Source organism: Hyla sarda, chromosome 4 (genome assembly GCF_029499605.1).
Source record: "Hyla sarda isolate aHylSar1 chromosome 4, aHylSar1.hap1, whole genome shotgun sequence".
NCBI lineage: Eukaryota > Metazoa > Chordata > Amphibia > Anura > Hylidae > Hyla > Hyla sarda.
This window is the reverse complement of record NC_079192.1, coordinates 125,294,002-125,313,315: the sequence shown is the minus strand read 5'-3', so window position 1 is coordinate 125,313,315 and position 19,314 is coordinate 125,294,002. Positions and strand designations below refer to the sequence as shown.

At 43.9% G+C, this 19,314-nt stretch overlaps 1 long non-coding RNA gene across 1 annotated transcript in view; it reads right to left on the bottom strand.

The window, feature by feature from the left end:
- Positions 1-1,589: 1,589 nt before the first annotated feature.
- The window catches only part of LOC130368416 (uncharacterized), a 65,676-nt gene continuing 47,951 nt past the window's right edge, over positions 1,590-19,314 (bottom strand). Inside the window, exons 3-4 of the long non-coding RNA XR_008892453.1 lie at positions 2,715-2,822; positions 1,590-2,345 (exon numbers count right to left, since the gene is read on the bottom strand). This is a non-coding gene — a long non-coding RNA (uncharacterized LOC130368416). The remainder of the gene's footprint in view (positions 2,346-2,714; positions 2,823-19,314) is intronic.

Sequence of the window (19,314 nt, the reverse complement as noted above, 5' to 3'; positions counted from 1 at the left end):
TATGTGTAGGTGTTTAAAGAAAACCCTGTCAGCACAAATTGGTGGCTGAAATTATAGGCAATTAGCAAGACAGCCCCAATAAAGGAGTGGTTCTACAGGTGGTGACCACAGACCACTTCTCACTTCCTATGCTTTCTGGCTGATGTTTTGGTCACTTTTGAATGCTGGTGGTGCTTTCACTCTAGTGGTAGCATGAGACGGAGTCTACAACCCACACAAGTGGCTCAGATAGAGCAGCTCATCCAGGATGGCACATCAATGCGAGCTGTTTCAAGAAGATTTGCTGTGTCTGTCAGAGTAGTGTGCAGAGCATGGAGGCGCTACCAGGAGACAGGCCAGTACATCAGGAGATATGGAAGAGGCTGTAGGAGGACAACAACCCAACAGCAGGACCGCTACCTCCGCCTTTGTGCAAGAAGGAGTAGGAGGAGCACTGCCAGAGCCCTGACCTCCAGCAGGCCACAAATGTGCATGTGTCCACTCAAACGGTCAGAAACAGACTCCATGAGGGTGGTATGAGGGCCCGACGTCCACAGGTGGGGGTTGTGCTTACAGCCCAACACCTTGCAGGATGTTTGGCATTTGCCAGAGAACACCAAGATTGGCAAATTCGCCACTGGCGCCCTGTGCTCTTCACAGATAAAAGCAGGTTCACACTGAGCACGTGTGACAGACGTGACAGAGTCTGGAGACGCCGTGGAGAACAATTTGCTGCCTGCAACATCCTCCAGCATGACCGATTTGACGGTGGGTCAGTAATGGTGTTGGGTGGAATTTCTTTGGGGGCCACACAGCCCTCCATGTGCTTGGCAGAGGTAGCCTGACTGCCATTAGGTACCGAGATGAGATCCTCAGACCCCTTGTGAGATCATATGCTGGTGCGGTTGGCCTTGGGTTCCTCCTAATGCAAGACAATGCTAGACCTCATGTGGCTGGAGTGTATCAACAGTTCCTGCAAGAGGAAGGCATTGATACTATGGACTGGCCTGCCCATTTCCCAGACCTGAATCCGATTGAGCACATCTGGGACATCATGTCTCGCTCCATACACCAACGGCATGTTGCACCACAGACTGTCCAGGAGTTGGCGGATGCTTTAGTCCAGGTCTGGGAGGACATCCCTCAGGAGGCCATCTGCCACCTCATCAGGAGCATGCCCAGGCATTGTAGGGAGGCCATACGGGCACCTGGAGGCCACACACACTACAGAGCCTCATTTTTTTTTAAACTTTTTCATGTTTTAAGGACATTACATCAAAGTTGGATCATCACTCATCACCACTTTGATTTTGAGTGTGACTCCATATCCAGACCTCCATGGGTTGATAAATTTGATTTCCATTGATCATTTTTGTGTGATTTTGTTGTCAGCACATTCAACTATGTAAAGATGAAAGTACTTCATACGATTAGTTCATTCATTCAGATCTAGGATGTGTTATCTTAGTGTTTTAAGAATTTATTTCTTCAATGCTCAGCTCTTTGTGCTGTAGACCTCTGCTTTCTCCTAATATAATAAAAGGAATTTGATATCTTTGTCATGTTACAGATGGAGGAGACAGTGGAGCTGCACATTGCTGAACCTTTACTGTTTCTAAAAGCCTGTGAGCCTGTAAGTCTGGGAGATTTGCCGATCTTCCCACATACTGATTGATTCAGGGCCAAGGCTGCTGTAATCACAGGACTTTATTTACAATCTATTTTCCTCTACAAGAAGTAGGAAAGGTTTTGAGTAAGGTATTCAAAGTATTCAATCTAGCTCTCTCTTTCTGCTCCTATATCTGACATCCAAAAGAAGAGAACAAAGGGCGGTAATAATTTACTTCTATTATGCGTTATAATTATATGATGGAATATGCATCCTGCAAGTTAATGAACAGCAAAGAACGCTCATTTTTACGGTGATTCTAGAATTTAATCACAGAGGTGTATATTCTAAGTGGGTCAGTGGAGATGCATGCTCCACCCAACACTATGACAGTACTCAGCATGCTATACCACCCATTCTCTTGTGGCTGTGCAGTTTATAATTAAATTAGTTGTTTAGTGGGTGTGGTGTGAATAATGCCCAGTACACTGGTACTCCTGTAAGATGTCAATTGCTAATAGCAGACTTAGTATGAAGCATATGTGTAGGTGTTTAAAGAAAACCCTGTCAGCACAAATTGGTGGCTGACCTGAAGGCACCATTTATTCATTCTTGGGCGGCTGAATGTATGGATGTTGCCTCATTGACCTAGTATAGTTTGTTCTGGAGATTATAAGTAGAAATCTAGTGGATTCATGAAATGCATTTGTTGCTCCTCTTTCACGTTACTGCCTGTCTGTGGTCTAATGATTTCTTCCTGTAGAGGTAATGGAGAAAAGCTGTCAATTACAGGCAAGGGTGGTGGAAGGGTGAAGTAATCAATGCATCTTACTATGGTAACCCGGGTATTAAGTGGGCGGTGACTTGGGAACCAGTGGATTAACTGAGGGGGGATGATGAGTGTAGAAGTGTTTAAGGTCCCAATGGCAAATAATTGAATTACTAGTCCTCTCACCCTTGTGCAGATCATCCCAGTGAAGGTTGGTGCACTGACGATGGTAGTAGTAATAGTCCCCTGGGGCACACTCTGGGGGATGTGGCTGGAACATTTGGGGATCTTGGGGTTAGGAGTGCAGCAATGCAATCAGACACATAGATGCAATAAACAGAACAGTTGTTTACTTACTTCCACAGTAAGTCTTCAGTAGCAGTAAGTAGTGGCAGTACGTCTTCCACAGCAATTGAAGGTGCAGCCTCTTAAGAAGTTACAGCAGTTCAGAACCTAGAGAAGCTCCTTAGGGGAAGCATAGCAGAAAATGAATGGGGTCTAAGACAGCTTATATTTTCCTCTCTAGGGTCATACAAGCAATGATAAACATGCGATACTCGAACTCCAGTGTTTTCTGCAGTATTCAGATCTTAACGAAATACGTAATGTGGTAGACACAAGGTCTCTGGGCCCGGGCTGAAGTTCTGCTGGTCCCAGATCAGCTATGAGGCCCTTGTACAGGCTTATCCTCACTGTCTCTGACAGATCTCAATAGAACTCTCTGCCAGAGGAGGTGGTCATGGTGAACTCAGTAAGAGAGTTAAAAAGGGGTCTGGATGCATATCAGGAGAATAATAACAGGTTATGTATACTAGATTTACAGGGACAGAAGGTTGATCCAGGGATTTATTCTGACTGCCATATTAGGAGTTGGGAAGGAATTTTAACCTCTAGGGACTCATTAGGGATATAGGTTGAACTTGATGGACTCTGGTCTTTTTTCACCCTTATAAACTATGTAAATAAGTAGCCAGGTATAACTGAAGGAGAGGAGGACATACACTACACTGAGCTAAGTAGAAACCCCTTCTCTGGAAGAGGAAGGTTGGGCTAGAAAGACCTTCCCACATTACAAACTGATAGCTTGTTTACCCACACTAACCCAGTAACAGGGTTATAGTGTAGGTGAATTGGATTACAATAAGATATAACTTACTCCGATTGGTGCCACTGTTTAGGTGATAAAAGACGTACACTGCTCAAAAAAAGGAATTGAACACTTAAACAACACAATGTAACTCCAAGTCAATCACACTTCTGTGAAATCACACTGTCCACTCAGGAAGCAACACTGATTGACAATCAATTTCACATGCTGTTGTGCAAATGGAACAGACAACATGTGGAAATTATAGGCAATTAGCAAGACAGCCCCAATAAAGGAGTGGTTCTACAGGTGGTGACCACAGACCACTTCTCACTTCCTATGCTTTCTGGCTGATGTTTTGGTCACTTTTGAATGCTGGTGGTGCTTTCACTCTAGTGGTAGCATGAGACGGAGTCTACAACCCACACAAGTGGCTCAGATAGAGCAGCTCATCCAGGATGGCACATCAATGCGAGCTGTTTCAAGAAGATTTGCTGTGTCTGTCAGAGTAGTGTGCAGAGCATGGAGGCGCTACCAGGAGACAGGCCAGTACATCAGGAGATATGGAAGAGGCTGTAGGAGGACAACAACCCAACAGCAGGACCGCTACCTCCGCCTTTGTGCAAGAAGGAGTAGGAGGAGCACTGCCAGAGCCCTGACCTCCAGCAGGCCACAAATGTGCATGTGTCCACTCAAACGGTCAGAAACAGACTCCATGAGGGTGGTATGAGGGCCCGACGTCCACAGGTGGGGGTTGTGCTTACAGCCCAACACCTTGCAGGATGTTTGGCATTTGCCAGAGAACACCAAGATTGGCAAATTCGCCACTGGCGCCCTGTGCTCTTCACAGATAAAAGCAGGTTCACACTGAGCACGTGTGACAGACGTGACAGAGTCTGGAGACGCCGTGGAGAACAATTTGCTGCCTGCAACATCCTCCAGCATGACCGATTTGACGGTGGGTCAGTAATGGTGTTGGGTGGAATTTCTTTGGGGGCCACACAGCCCTCCATGTGCTTGGCAGAGGTAGCCTGACTGCCATTAGGTACCGAGATGAGATCCTCAGACCCCTTGTGAGATCATATGCTGGTGCGGTTGGCCTTGGGTTCCTCCTAATGCAAGACAATGCTAGACCTCATGTGGCTGGAGTGTATCAACAGTTCCTGCAAGAGGAAGGCATTGATACTATGGACTGGCCTGCCCATTTCCCAGACCTGAATCCGATTGAGCACATCTGGGACATCATGTCTCGCTCCATACACCAACGGCATGTTGCACCACAGACTGTCCAGGAGTTGGCGGATGCTTTAGTCCAGGTCTGGGAGGACATCCCTCAGGAGGCCATCTGCCACCTCATCAGGAGCATGCCCAGGCATTGTAGGGAGGCCATACGGGCACCTGGAGGCCACACACACTACAGAGCCTCATTTTTTTTTAAACTTTTTCATGTTTTAAGGACATTACATCAAAGTTGGATCATCACTCATCACCACTTTGATTTTGAGTGTGACTCCATATCCAGACCTCCATGGGTTGATAAATTTGATTTCCATTGATCATTTTTGTGTGATTTTGTTGTCAGCACATTCAACTATGTAAAGATGAAAGTACTTCATACGATTAGTTCATTCATTCAGATCTAGGATGTGTTATCTTAGTGTTCCCTTTATTTTTTTGAGCAGTGTATAAGAGTGCATTGCTAATATGCTATGCTAGTCCTTTGCGCAATAGAGGCGGGATCAGGTATACAGAACCACCCTGTCTCCATCCCATCTGTTCCAATATGCCATCTCACAGAGTGTAGTTTCTAGTTACCAGTACAGAGTACGGTGCTGCACTGCCGATTAATAAAACTGCGCTCTGACAAAGAAAAGGCTAAATTCAACATTTACATCCATACACTGAGCACCCCAACAGCTATTGAATGGTATCTTCCATTTTCCTGCTGACAGGTTCCCTTTAAACTGCCCATAAATATCACATACTGCAGTAAGGGTTCAGGTTGTTTCATCTGATGTTTGAGCAAAATTATTTTTACTAATAAACAGATCTACAGATCACCTCATTTGTGATCGTCCCTAACAGCCAGACATGTAGAATATATTTCTATTTTAATTAAAAGTTAATATAATGATCAATCTATTACATAAGACATAAGACGTGTGTTAGATGCCCTTTAACTCTTTTTGAACATATGAGCGTAGAAGCTTTTAATACATATTTTATGAAGTGTTTTCTTATTTATACACAGCTATGCTACAAATCACTCAATGCTTTTTTTACTTGGTGCGCAGGCTTCCTGTCCTTATCTTACCAGAGTGGAGAATTGGGGTGGTATTACTAATCAGAGATAAGGGATTTCTTTTGGAAGATGAAAGAGGCTGCAGCTCAAAGATAACACAGCTCCCTCTGCTTAGCGGGGCTGACTTCATACAGGCCTCATGATACAGCTGCTGCCTTTGAGATGGCAAGTGCAAAGTTACTGGCCCTTGTCCTTTAAGTGACAATCTCACAGGCGACCGTATTTTCCCAGTTGCTGGGACCAGAGGAATAAAAAGGAGAGGTAAACAATTATTCTATTTGTTTGAAGTTTATTTTGTATATAATGTAGGAAGTAACCATGTATTAACCAAGGTGGTCCTTAGGATCCATTCACATCATGTTTCAGGGCCATGTCCAAAGTATATGTTGGAATAGCAGCAAAAAGTGTACCCATGGCTGATCCATTACCTTTTTTAGACCAGATATACTCAACTAATGACTAATTTAAAGGAAATCTGTCACCAGTGTCACCTGCACTAACCTGTCGGTGCAGACCGGTAGTGCAGGTGACACTGATGACAACAGTACTTACCTTGTCCCGTTCCATGCAGGGGATATCCGGTAATCTCCTCCATTAGCTTCAGCTCCAGGCCCGGCTTGGGGCATGGGCGGAGCTTAGTGACGTCACTGCTGCTGTTCTCTAGGAGCGGGACCCAGCAGAGAACAGCAGCGGTGATGTCACTAAGCTCCGCCCAAGCTGGGCCCGAAGCTGAAGCTAACAGAGAAGATTACCGGAGATCCTCTGCACGAAAAGGGACAAGGTAAGTACTGTTGTCATCAGTATCACCAGCGCTACCTGTCTGTACCAACAGGTTGGTGCAGGTGACACAGATGACAGATTTCCTTTAAGTCTACTTCACAAATGTATACTTTTTATAGTAGTAGACTACACTTTGAGTCCTGCAGAAAAAAAAAAGTATAAATTCAGGAAATAGGTTAAAGGTAGTCACTAGTAGACTACATTAAGTCTATTGAAGTGACTTGGCCCGCTGGTATGTACCTCAAATGTAGAGCTGGAAATCAGTTTTAAAGGACATCTGCAGCGTGATTAACACTTATCCCCTATCCACAGTAAACAAACCTGTTAACTCTCCTGTCATGTCTACTGTAGTAAATACTTTTTTTTTTTTTTTTTTTTTTTAAATAACAATTCTACAGCATCTTTTACTAAAACCCTGTATTGTGACATTCCTCCTAAATATAAATTGACAGCTGGGTGTAACCATTAGAGCTGACAGTCTCAGGTTGTGTAGGGACACACCCCTTTTGACAAGACCCCAATTATTAATCTATTCATAAATAAATATTTAGGAGGAATAATGGAGAAACGGCATGATGCGGAGAAAGAGAAGATGCTCCACAATTATTTTGTGGGGAATACAAGTATTTAAAGGAGTAGTCCAGTGGTGAACAACTTATCCTCTATCCTAAGGATAGTGGATAAGTTGCAGATCGCGAGGGGTCCAACCGCTGGGGCCCCCCAAGATCTCCTGTACGGAACCCCGACAGCTCGCAGGAAGGGGGCGTGTCGACCTCCGCACGAAGCGACGGCCGACACGCCCCCTCAATACAACTCTGTGGCAGAGCCGGAGCGCTGCCTTCGGCAATCTCCGGCTCTGCCATAGCAATGTATTGAGGGGGCGTGTCGGCCGCCGCTTCGTGCGGTGGTCGACACACGCTATCTGGCTGGAGAGCCGGGACCCCATACAGAGAGATCGCAGGGGGCCCCAGCGGTCGGACCCCCCGCGATCTCAAACTTATCCCCTATCCTTAGGATAGGGGATAAGTTTTTCACCACTGGACTACCCCTTTAATAAAACAAATATGTATCTTTTAATGAAAAATCCTCTCTTTCATTGTAATATTTATAGATTTTTTTTTCATACAGATACAAAGAAAACTAAAACAGAATGTTGTCTATGCAGTACAACATCAGAGCAGCAGGGATACAAGCCAAACAAAACATAAGAGCAAGAGAAGTGACAGGTCCTCTTTAAGAACAAAGCCATTACTGTAGTCCAGTATTTTGTCTTGTCTATGCCCATCTGTTCACTGTGATTTGTCTCCCAGTGCCCAAACTGGATGATTCTTTTATACAATATAAATTAGGGGACATTTTAGTGACAGGAAGATAGTAAGAGTTTTTTTTTGTGTCATTTTTATTCTCATTGTAGTATAACTAGTAAAATGTCCACAATAACAACAATAACCAGACAGACTTTATTATAAGCCAATATAATCCATCAGATATCTGTTGTACAATGGAGTCCATTATAACAGAAGCCATAACTCTTGTATAAGCATAGCTTAAAGGGGTACTCTGCCCCTAGACATCTCATCCCCTATCCAAAGGATAGGGGATAATATGTCTGATCATGGGGGTCCCGCCGCTAAGGGCCCCCGTGATCTTGGCTGCGGCAACCTGCTGTCATCACTGAACAAAGAAAACTCGCTCTGTGCATAATGACGGATGATACAGGAGCCGGAGCATCGTCACGTCACTGCTCCGCCCGTCGTGACGTCACGGCCAACCTCCTTAATGCAAGTCTATGGGAGGGGGCGTGAGTTTGCTCTCTGCAGTGATAACAGTGGGGTGTCGCAGCCGAGATCACAGGGGTCCCCAGTGATCAGACATCTTATCCCCTATCCTTTGGATAGGGGATAAGATTTCTAGGGGCAGAGTACCCCTTTAAATACACCTTTTAATTACCGATGTGGTTTACACACACACACACACACACACACAAATGCCCAAAAACAGGATCTGCAGGATAGGGAATACGTTTCTGATCGCAGGGAGTCTGAGCAGTAGGACCCCTGCGATTTCCCACACAGGGCCCTGGCTGGGCCCCAGCTCTACTAATGCAAATTTTGTACCCAGCACATCAGCTGGTTGAAACATGCCCCTTTCATTAATCTCTATGGTAAAGGCAGGGACCAATGTGTGTCCGCCTCCCCCATAGAGATGAATGGAGGGAGAGTGTTTCGACCATCTGACTTGCTGTGTGCGAAATGTCATTTCATGGAGCAGAGCCAGGGCCGAGCTGCAGGGCCTGTACGGAAGATTGCGGTGGGTCCCAGCGGTTGTCCTGTGGATAGAAGATAAGTTTTGTTTTGCTGGACATGTTCTATAAAGGTAAATCTACTTGGTAGATGCTGACAGTGAAGAAGTAAAGGACTCCATTGTCCATGTCAAAAGGGGACACTGCTGTGATCTCATATGTAATATTTATTAAAAGACATCTGCAACAAAATACAACTTATCCCCTATCCACAGGATAAGGGATAAGTGTCTGATCGTGGGGGGTCCGACCGCTGGGACCCTCAGCGATCTCCCAAACGGGCCCCGCACTGCCGCTCTCTGAGGTTGACTGTACGCCCCCTCCCCATACAGTTCTATGGGAGAAGGGGTTGGTGCCTCCCCGCCTCTCCCATAGAATTACATGGAGGAGGCGTGTTGGCCGCAATGTCACACTGCAGCCAGCATGCCTCCTGCACGAGAGAGCCACGGCAGAGCCATGGCCCCATGCAATAGATCGCGGGGAGTCCCAGCGGTCCGGGCCCCTGCGATCAGACACTTATCCCCTATCCTATGGATAGGGAATAAGTTGTATTTTGCCGCAGATGTCCTTTAAGTTTCGTGAACCCTGGGAGAATTGCCCCTTATACCTTTCCTATAATCCGGCCTCTTTCATTCTAATATACTTAGCAATATAGGTTCTAGAGGCCATCACACTGGCGCCCATATAACCTGGGAAACAACAGACACCCCTACAACACAACAGAACGCTTGTGTAATGGAGGAGATGGTGTCCGCACATTGTCCATAAGTCACCTTTGTCTATTAGTTGTGTTGTATCTGAATAAATATGCAGGGATTCTGTATACATGAAGTAGCATGAGAAATAATGTTGATGTATTCACAGGCATACAGCTGGGATTGATCTCAAGCCTATTCCTTATTTCATATTCCTGACTTAGTTATTTTCTTCCTACCAAGCTGAGACAAGAAAACAGGAGGGAGCTGCATTCAGTCTATGGAAAAGAATTCAGCAAACATAAAGTAACTTTAGCCTCAACCATCTAGACCCTGTACATATGCCATCCGGTGGTGAATGCCACAGTATATATAACTGAAGGAATACACATAAGTGATAAATGAATGCATATCGGAATAGTCCTACAACAATGTACTATCAGCGGCAAGCACTCATCTCTAAGCTTTTGAAGGACATGAAGTATTAGCATTTGTTATTGCTAATGAAATCAGATCTGAAGTCATCCATTAGTGCGGCAGAAACAAAATGTTTCATTACAGTCGTGACTACATATAAATTAGAATGAACATTATCGCCCAATAAATAGACAATCTTCAGAACAAGATTAGACTCTGCAAATCGATGCTGGCCAGGGACTGTAGTCGTGGCAGCAGGAATGATCAGAGTGGTAACTAGGCTTTTCAGGTGTTTTATCTAAATGTATACACCTACAGAAGGGACGGACACTCACATTTCCAATAATCAAAAACTTTATTTTAAAAAAATGCTATAAATAATAACACAAAAGCCCTTTCTATTAAAATAACCCACCCCTAAAGGGGTACTCCACTGCCCCAGCTGTTAGAACATTTTGTTGCAAACGCGGGTGCAGGCTGCGGGGGTCGTGACGTCACGGCCATGCCCCTTGTGATGTCACAACCCCTCAATGCAAGTCTATGGGTGTGGGAATGGAAGTGACGTCACGTCCCCCGCAGCCTGCACCCAGCGTTCGGAACAAAATGTTCAAGGGGCAGGGGAGTACCTATTTAATATACACCCCAACCCCATAGAAAACTAGGTGGGATGTGAACGTGGCAGTGGGGTGCACTCGCATACAGTCAACATGTCACAAGCAGGTATTTATGAGGAAATGTGATCATTATCATATCAATGATTGTGCTGTATATTCACTGACATCCTTTATGGTTATTTTAATAGAGGAGGGCTCTTGTGTTGTTATTTATGGCATTTTTAATAAAGTTTTTGGTTGTTGGTACTGTTCGTGTAAGTCCCTTTTGAAGGTATATATAAAGTGTAATTGATTAGGGCGATTTCCGGACATATAGTATATTGCTGGATTTTAGGTTTGATGGTTTATCTATAAGACCTGAGTCTATACGACAAATGAGCAGTTTTGCACCCCCTGGAGCAGAGGCTACGCATGCATTCAGCCACTCCATTGTGCATAAAAGTGGTCAACACAATACTGACTCAATATCTTGAGTCAAACCTTATTATTATAAGCACAAAAACTTTGGGTTTCTATGACTGAGCATCTACATGCAAACCTTACATCGCCAGTCAAAGCACAACGCTACTGTACTCTGGAGCCGTGGAAACATTCTGTGGAGGGACAAATTCTTCTTCTCTATCTAGGAGTCTAATGGACATGGCTAGGATTGGCGAAGGGCAGGAAAATGTTACCTGCTTAACTGCACTGTGTTTGTTACCTGTAGAGTTTTGTGAAGGAGTAATAATGCTGGTTTTTTTTTTTAGGGTTTGGCCTTGGCCCCTTAATTCCAATGAAGAAAAATCATAATGTTTCAGCATACCAAGACATTTTACACAATTGTATGCTTCCTACTCTGTCGGGGCAGCTTGGGGAAGGCCCTTTTCTGTTCCAGTGTACCTGTGCCCCAGTACACAAAGCAAGGTCCTACCAGGATTATTTGGTAAGTTTAATTTCTAAGAAATATTGTAGAAGAATGAGAGCTTGCACTCACCGCTCCTGTAGACTTTTATCTTGCGGGTGATCCATTCCGGCAGGGAGACTTCATTGATGCGGGGTGCTCAGAGGCTAACAGCCGTTTTCGCACAGTAAGTGTGTGCTTCTTCCGGCCTCTTTGAGGCCGGAAGAAGCACACACTTACTGTGCGAAAACGGCTGTTAGCCTCTGAGCACCCCGCATCAATGAAGTCTCCCTGCCGGAACGGATCACCCGCAAGATAAAAGTCTACAGTGAGTGCAAGCTCTCATTCTTCCACGATATTTTGCATTTTTGCTTCAGTCTTTGCAGCTTAGCACCCCGCAGTAGCTATCATTCCAGTTACCGGCTGGCTTTTCTGTACATTAGGTGATTGGCAGACGTATATGCTGGATATATTATAGCAGTCTGACAGTGCTCTCTGAATTCGTCTATTTTACTTTGTTAATTTCTAAGAACCTGACTGGTCTGCACAGAGTCCTAGAACAAAGATTATGAGCCAACAATGTGTAGATGTCCCAATGATTGTAGCGGATCTCAGAACTGAAATGTCAAGAAATTTCATTGGTGACAGTACCTATGGAAGTACTCATGCTAAAATGTTTAGGTAGATGTACTGTTCATCCAGTATATCTGTTGCAGATATACTGGAAGAGGGCACTTTCAAATAAATAATAACAATTCTATGTATTATAAATGCAGTATTTAAATGGGCACTATTATCTTTTTATATGTTGTTTATCATGGCAAAACATTAAAGGGGTACTCCGGTGAAAAACAATTTATTTTTTAAATCAACTGTTGCCAGAAAGTTAAAAAGATTTGTAAATCACTTCTATTAAAAGATCTTAACCCTTCCAGTACTTATCAGCTGCTGTATACTACAGAGGAAGTTCTTTATTTTGAAATATACTTTCTGTCTGACCACAGTGCTCTCTGCTGACACCTCTGTCTGTCTCCGGAACTGTCAAGAGCAGTATAGGTTTGCTATGGGGATTTGCTCCTGCTCTTGACAGTTCCTGAGACAGACAGAGGTGTCAGCAGAGAGCACTGTGGTCAGACTGAAAATAAATGTAAAAATAAAGAACTTCCTGTGGAGCATACAGCAGTTGATAAGTACTGGAAGGGTTAATATTTTTTTTTTATAGAAGTAATTTACACATCCTCCCAGTACTTATCATCTGCTGTATGCTCCCCAGGAAGTTCTATTTCTTTCTTCTCAAATTTTTTTCTGCCTGACCACAGTGCTCTCTGCTGACACCTCTGTCCATATCAGGAACTTTCCAGAGTACAAGCAAATCCCCTTAGCAAACATCTCCTGCTCTAGACAGTTCCTAATAGGGACAGAGGTGTCAGCAGAGATAATATTGTGGTCAGGCAGAAAAGAATTCCATAAAGAAACACAACTTCCTGGGGAGCATACAACAGCTGATAAGTACTGGAAGGCTTAACATTTTTAAGTAGCCCACCCTCACTTACTGGACTTTGTCCGTGCCTGTGCTTCAGCTTGGACTAAGCCATGATTTTATAGGCCATGATTTCTATAAAAAGGAAATAAAATTTTCTCTTGAAATACATTAGAAAGGTTAACGTTTTGCTAAGATGTAATATCTGTGACATATACATTGCAATATTTAATATTGCAAAATTAGAATTTATAAATATTTCCTATTTAGGAAAGGGAGAGGGTAGTCCACCCACAGGCCCCTACTTTATTTAAAGGCTTTGGATAGCTTTTTACCTCAGCATGAAAATCAACTCACAGTGCACAATGTAAATCTGCAGGGTGTTAATCTATGTTTTGGGTAAACTGCAGATTTTCCTTACTGACTTCCAGGGGAAATCAACATCTACAATAAGGGCAGGGTCAAATGAGGCACATGCGCAGCTTAATTCACTCTGTGGATGTGCCAATGGCAGTCACAGAGGGACTGTAGAGCGAGAAATCTGCCTATACGAGTGGACACACAGAGCTACCCCACCGCAGCCGGAAGCTCGCTCTGCAATCCCTCTGTGGCTGCCGTCAGTGCATCCACCGCCGCAATTTGTAGTTTTTATTTATACCACTTTTGCGTATATGTAACTTTTTAATCACTTTTATAATTTTTTTAAAATATGTTGTGTGATAAAAAAGCAGCAATTTGGGATTTTTTTTTTTAATGTTGACATGTTAACATTATATTTTGATAGTTCGATTATTTACGCATGCTGCAATATAAAATATTTTTATTAATTTTAGTTTTTACACTTTTTGGGGTAAAATGGGAAAAAGCCATTACATTTTTTTGTTGGGGAAAAGGCTTTTACACATTTTATTTATAATTAAAAAAAAAAAATTTCCACTTGTGTCCCCATAGGGGACTATTTATAGCAATCGTTAGATTTCTAATACTGTTCAGTGCAATGCATATGCATAGCACTGATCAGTATTGTAGGTGATCTTCTTCTCTAGTCTGCGCAATGTCAAACCAGAGAAAAAGAACCCGGGATGACGTCCGGAGCAGGTGAGGGGACCTCTTGCCGTCATGTTGGATGATCGGATCACTGCAGGCGTGCCGCATACAATCAGTTCATCCATTCAAACGCCTGCATTGCCACAGAGGCTGTGATCTGTATTGATTACGGCATCTGAGGGGTAATGGTGGACATCAGCGTGATCACTTTTGTCTTTTTACTCTGCAGAAGAAAATCTGCCCAAAAAAATCTGCATGATGTTTCTTCTGCCAAAAAGTCGAGAAAGAAAATTTTCAGCAATTGTTTCCTATCTGGCCATTTACTAAAGGTAACTTTTTGAGCACCTCCCTTTCTTTAGTGTAAATATTTTATAGGAACTTGTCAAAGAATATTATCTAGCTTCCACTCAAATTACCCTATCCATGGAGGTTATATCCCAAAGCCCAAGATAAAAATATCCCTTTGTTACCTTCCCCCAAAATATAACTTTTATTAGTGTAATAAAAATATTCACCCCAAAACAAATATAAAGTTAAAAAATGTAATGCCAGGGATAGAGTGACCGTGCTGTAACCGATGTAGAATACAGGGTTTAGTCCCCTTATCAGATGGTGTGGGGGTACTGCAGTACACAGCATAACTTGCACTCTATCTCAGCGTGAAGTTAAAGCGTACCTGTCAGATCCCCCCCCCCCCCCCCAAAAAAAAAAAGTCCAGCAAGTCCTGTAATGCTGGGACTTGTAGTTTTGGAATACTTGGAGGTACAGTGTTTGAATAACTCTTTTTTTGCAGCTTTTTTTGCCTTCAGCTGTGTGCCTACAGCTTTTAAAAAACTACAACTTCCAGCATAGCCAGACATCCTTTGACTGTGAAGGCACGCTTGGAGTTGGAGTTTTGCAACAGCTGGAGGCATATGATTGGTAAAACTCCTGCAGCCTTGTCAATCAGCCATCTTGTGTCCATGACCCTTGGACATGCTCATGCTGCTGTGGGACTCATCATTGTCCTAGGAGGTATGGGGACCCCTAGTGGTGGGATTTTCAAGGGCAGTTTTCTTTAATAAAATGTAATTTTTTTTTATAGAAGTATATTAGAAAAACTATTGTTTTGCGAAGATGTACAGTACCTATATTTTTTTATATCTGACAGTGCCCATTTAAAAGCATATCTGTCTTGCCCTACCCAACATGTTTTGCCATGGTAACAACGTTCTCAAGAGGCTAGCATAGGCAATGGCAGTCAGTAATGGGCGGCGGGGGTATTTATAATCATCCCTATGACATCATACTCAATGGACCACCATGGATGTCCAATGGTATTAAGGTACACATCCAACAATAGGTGTCTACCAATCAAAGTATACCCCTATCAATCACTTCCTAGGTCTATGCAGGACAACTCACCCATCATCAGCAGCTCACCTACTTATATCATCAGGCCGCAGCCATTGTTTATTCTGATGTCAGCCATTTAAAGGCGCAGCACATGTCAAATGTAAGAAAACTCAGTCTCCTGTGCATAGTTAGCAGTAACTGTGCATGTTCCAGTACTTAGAGTGGAGCGCACAGAAAAGAACTAGTGTGCATGCCGCATGCCACTAGACTTAGTCTCTGGCTCCTGTAGGGATATATTTCGGTACTGAGAGCGCATGTACCAGCACTCAGAAAAAAGTGCACAAAGTGCAGAAAAAAGTCATGTGATAGGATAGTCGTCTGATACTACAGGGAAATAAGGTAACTTTAATTGGTGATGTCTAATTACATCAAGGTGCTAATACATACTGTACCTACATAGGATAGTGACCTTTATCACTCATCAATATGTCATTCAATTAAAAGACAGACTATTCACTATGGGTTCTTATCATGCCATCACTTATCTTCAGTGTGTCCATACTTACTGTTAATGATGTCTAACAAATTGAGATATATCATGAAATGGCAGAGCCATATCACATGGAGTGCCCCTATATGCCTCCATTTAACATGTAATTGGAGTACCCCCATACCCTCCATCAACCATAACTTGCTTTTTTGGAAACTCTAAGGATCTATTCACACGTACAGTATCCTGCACAGATTTGATGCACACGATTTGAAGCTGTGCTCAGTCATTTAGTTTATATTGAAATCTGCAGCAGAAAATCCTGCGCGGAAGTATTACTTTACTGAGAGAGTAGTGGATGCATGGAATAGCCTTCCTGCAGAAGTGGTCGCTGCAAATACAGTGAAGGAGTTTAACCATGCATGGGATAGGCATAAGGCTATCCTTCATATAAGATAGGGCCCGGGACTATTCATAGTATTCAGATTATTGGGCAGACAAGATGGGCCAAATGGTTCTTATCTGCCGACACATTCTATGTTTCTATAAAATCGGCGCAGAATACTGTACATGTGAATACACCATTATACTGACATATAATTGACAGAAAATAAATAATAAGTAGAAATACTGGAATATATGTAAACTCATCGTTGATGCAACGATGGTAGCGTGCAAAAAGGCAGCAAAAGAAAACCCCTCATTAATACTGATGGGTGCCTGACTCTGTAATCGGAAGATCCATTTAGCATCCTCTCTTGACAGAGAGGCATGCCTATTTGGGTACTGGTGTTTCTCATTACACTCCTCAATGTTTCACCCCAAGAAACACAACTTGCCAGTCCATCTTGTAGCTGCAGCTAAAGCTGAAATGGAGACAAACCTTCCCTCTAAATTTATCTCAATTGAAGACTAAAGTCAATGACATCTTTAGATTCGAGGAGCTCATTAGCTGGTGCAATAGGACACATGACAAATTTCTCTCTACCTAGTCTCCTTGATAGACCCTCCCCCATTACACCCCTACCCTGTCTGTGCAGCCTACACCCCCTGCCTCCCCAGCTGAAGGCAATGGCTGAGCCGTCAACGCTTGCACTACACTTTTTACAAGTACATATCATAAACATCCCCCCTCTTACCCCCCCCCCCACCTCCCACCCTCATCCTCCCCTAGTTATTGGTTGATGTTCTCGCAATTAAATCTCTGCATCCTAGACGTTTTGCGCAATCGGTTCTGCCTACATAGGCCCTTGAAATTATACGACTAGACGATGAACCCTTTTCCTCTATAAATACTGTTTGCCATTCATGATTTTCATTCCCTTGGATGCTATGTCGTGATGTTATAATGTTTAGAGTCCATAGGACTCAGTTTCTATGTTTTTTGTCTGATTTTTATTATTAAACTCCTAATAAAAAGGTAATTGAAAAAAAAAAAAACTAAAAAAAAAAAGAATATTAACCAGGATCCAGAATATTATCTCTCTCTGTCTTTCTCTAAAACTCAACTCTAAGTGTGTGTATGTGTAAGTGTGCATCACTTCCAAACAACTGGGGACACTTTAATGAAATTTGGTACACGTTACTAATATGTCACCTAAAAATATTACAAAGTTAAATTAACCCTAACTCATCCCCATTTGCGAGGGTCAGGGTTTTTGTCTAAAGCCCCAGGCAAGGCTATGGGATTTCTGGTCCTTTACTCCACAAGCTCCACTCTGCATCTCCTGGTGAGTGTGTCGGTCCAGCTTGCAAGTCACACCCTCCACAATCCATGCCCTAACACAAACCACAACCCTTCTTTTTTTTACCTTTTTTTGTTTCGACTCAAGGCCGAAAACACAATTTTTGCCTGATACACCAACATCACAGGTCCTTCAACCACAATCTCTTCAATCCAGCTAAGCCCCACCTTGCTCCACAAGCTCCAAATCTATGAGTGAATGTGCCAGTATGACTTGCAAGACAGGCCCCTCTTACAAGCCATGCCCCCACAAACCCACAACCCCTTAAATTTTCAGCCTAAAATCTCTTCATCACAACTTAGTGTAAAGATCTTACCGTAACAGCAGAGGAGAGGTGGATCCACTGTCCTGTGTTGACTATGACTAAACCGTACCAGGGAGCGGAGTCTAAGGTGCCGCTGGTTTTCACTAGAGCCCGCCGCAAAGCGAGATGGACTTGCAGTGGCAGGCGGCACCCCAGTCGCTACCCCTGGCACAATCCATCCACACAGGTTGCCCAGGTAATGCTTGGCACAGAAGAAGGCGAAGTCAGACAAAGCACGGGTCAGGAGGGAGGCAGCAAGGTAGCGTAGTAAGGTCAGGAGGAAAAGGAGCAAGGTCAGGTCACAAGCGAAGGGTTAGGAACACTATGTGGCACACACAAGGTAACCCTTTCTCTTAGGCACAAGCCATGAAGATCCGACACCACACTAGGGAGGTGCCGGACTAATATAGAGTCCGCCCAGCAGGGCACCAATTAAGGGTGAACTGGCCATTTAAATCTGCCAACGCCAGTACATGTGTGCCCTAAGGACAGGGAATGCGCGTGCCGGCGAAGCAGAGGAGCAGAGAGGCCAGGGACAGAGGAAGGTAAGGGGATGCCCGGGGCTCGCATGCAGGAGTGCCCTGCATAGTGAGTCCCGGCACCAACAGGAGGACTAGAAGGGTTGCGCTCACGGCCGGAGCGTTGTTCATGGTTACGCCTGGGACACGCGTGCGGGTGCGTCCCGCACCGTGAGTCCCGTAGCCAGGGAGACCAGGGAGGGGGCAGCGCTCATGCCCCTAACAGTTCCTCCCCCATTGGGTATCCCCCTCTTCTTAGGTCCAAGAGCCCCTCCAGTCAATGATAAAATAATGTTTACCTCACAGTTTTCAAGGCAAGGATCTCTTTCACCTCAAAAATGTCTGAAGAACCAGAGACAGGAGTGGGAGCAACGACTTTTTGAGAGAAACGATTAATGACCAGGGGTTTGAGCAAAGAGACATGAAGAGAATTAGGAATGCGAAGGGAGGAGGGTAGACGTAATTTGTATGAGACGGGATTTTTGTATTGAGGGTGGTAGGTGGAAGAAAAGTCCAGATTAATTTATAAACGAGAACAAATGGAACGCCAGAATTTGAAGACAAACTGCACCCCACGAACAGAGACAATGTGGGAAGGAAGGCCATGCAGACAAAAAATTTGTTGGAGGAAATGTTTGGCCAACTGAGGAGCAGAAGGAAGGAAAGCAAAGGAATAAAATGTGCCATCTTGGATAACCGATCAACGACCACCCAGATGATGGTATTGTTACTGGAAGGAGGGAGATCGGTGATGAAATCCATTGCTATATGAGTCCAAGGAATATCCGGAATAGGCAAGGGCTGTAGGAGTCGTGCTGGTTTCAACCGGGAAGTCTTTTCTCGAGCCAGGTGTTACAAGAACAGACGAAGTCTGTGACGTCCTGTTTGAGATGTGGCCACCAACAGTGTCTGGAGATTAAATGAAAGGACTTCTTAATCCCAGAGTGACCAGCCAACAACA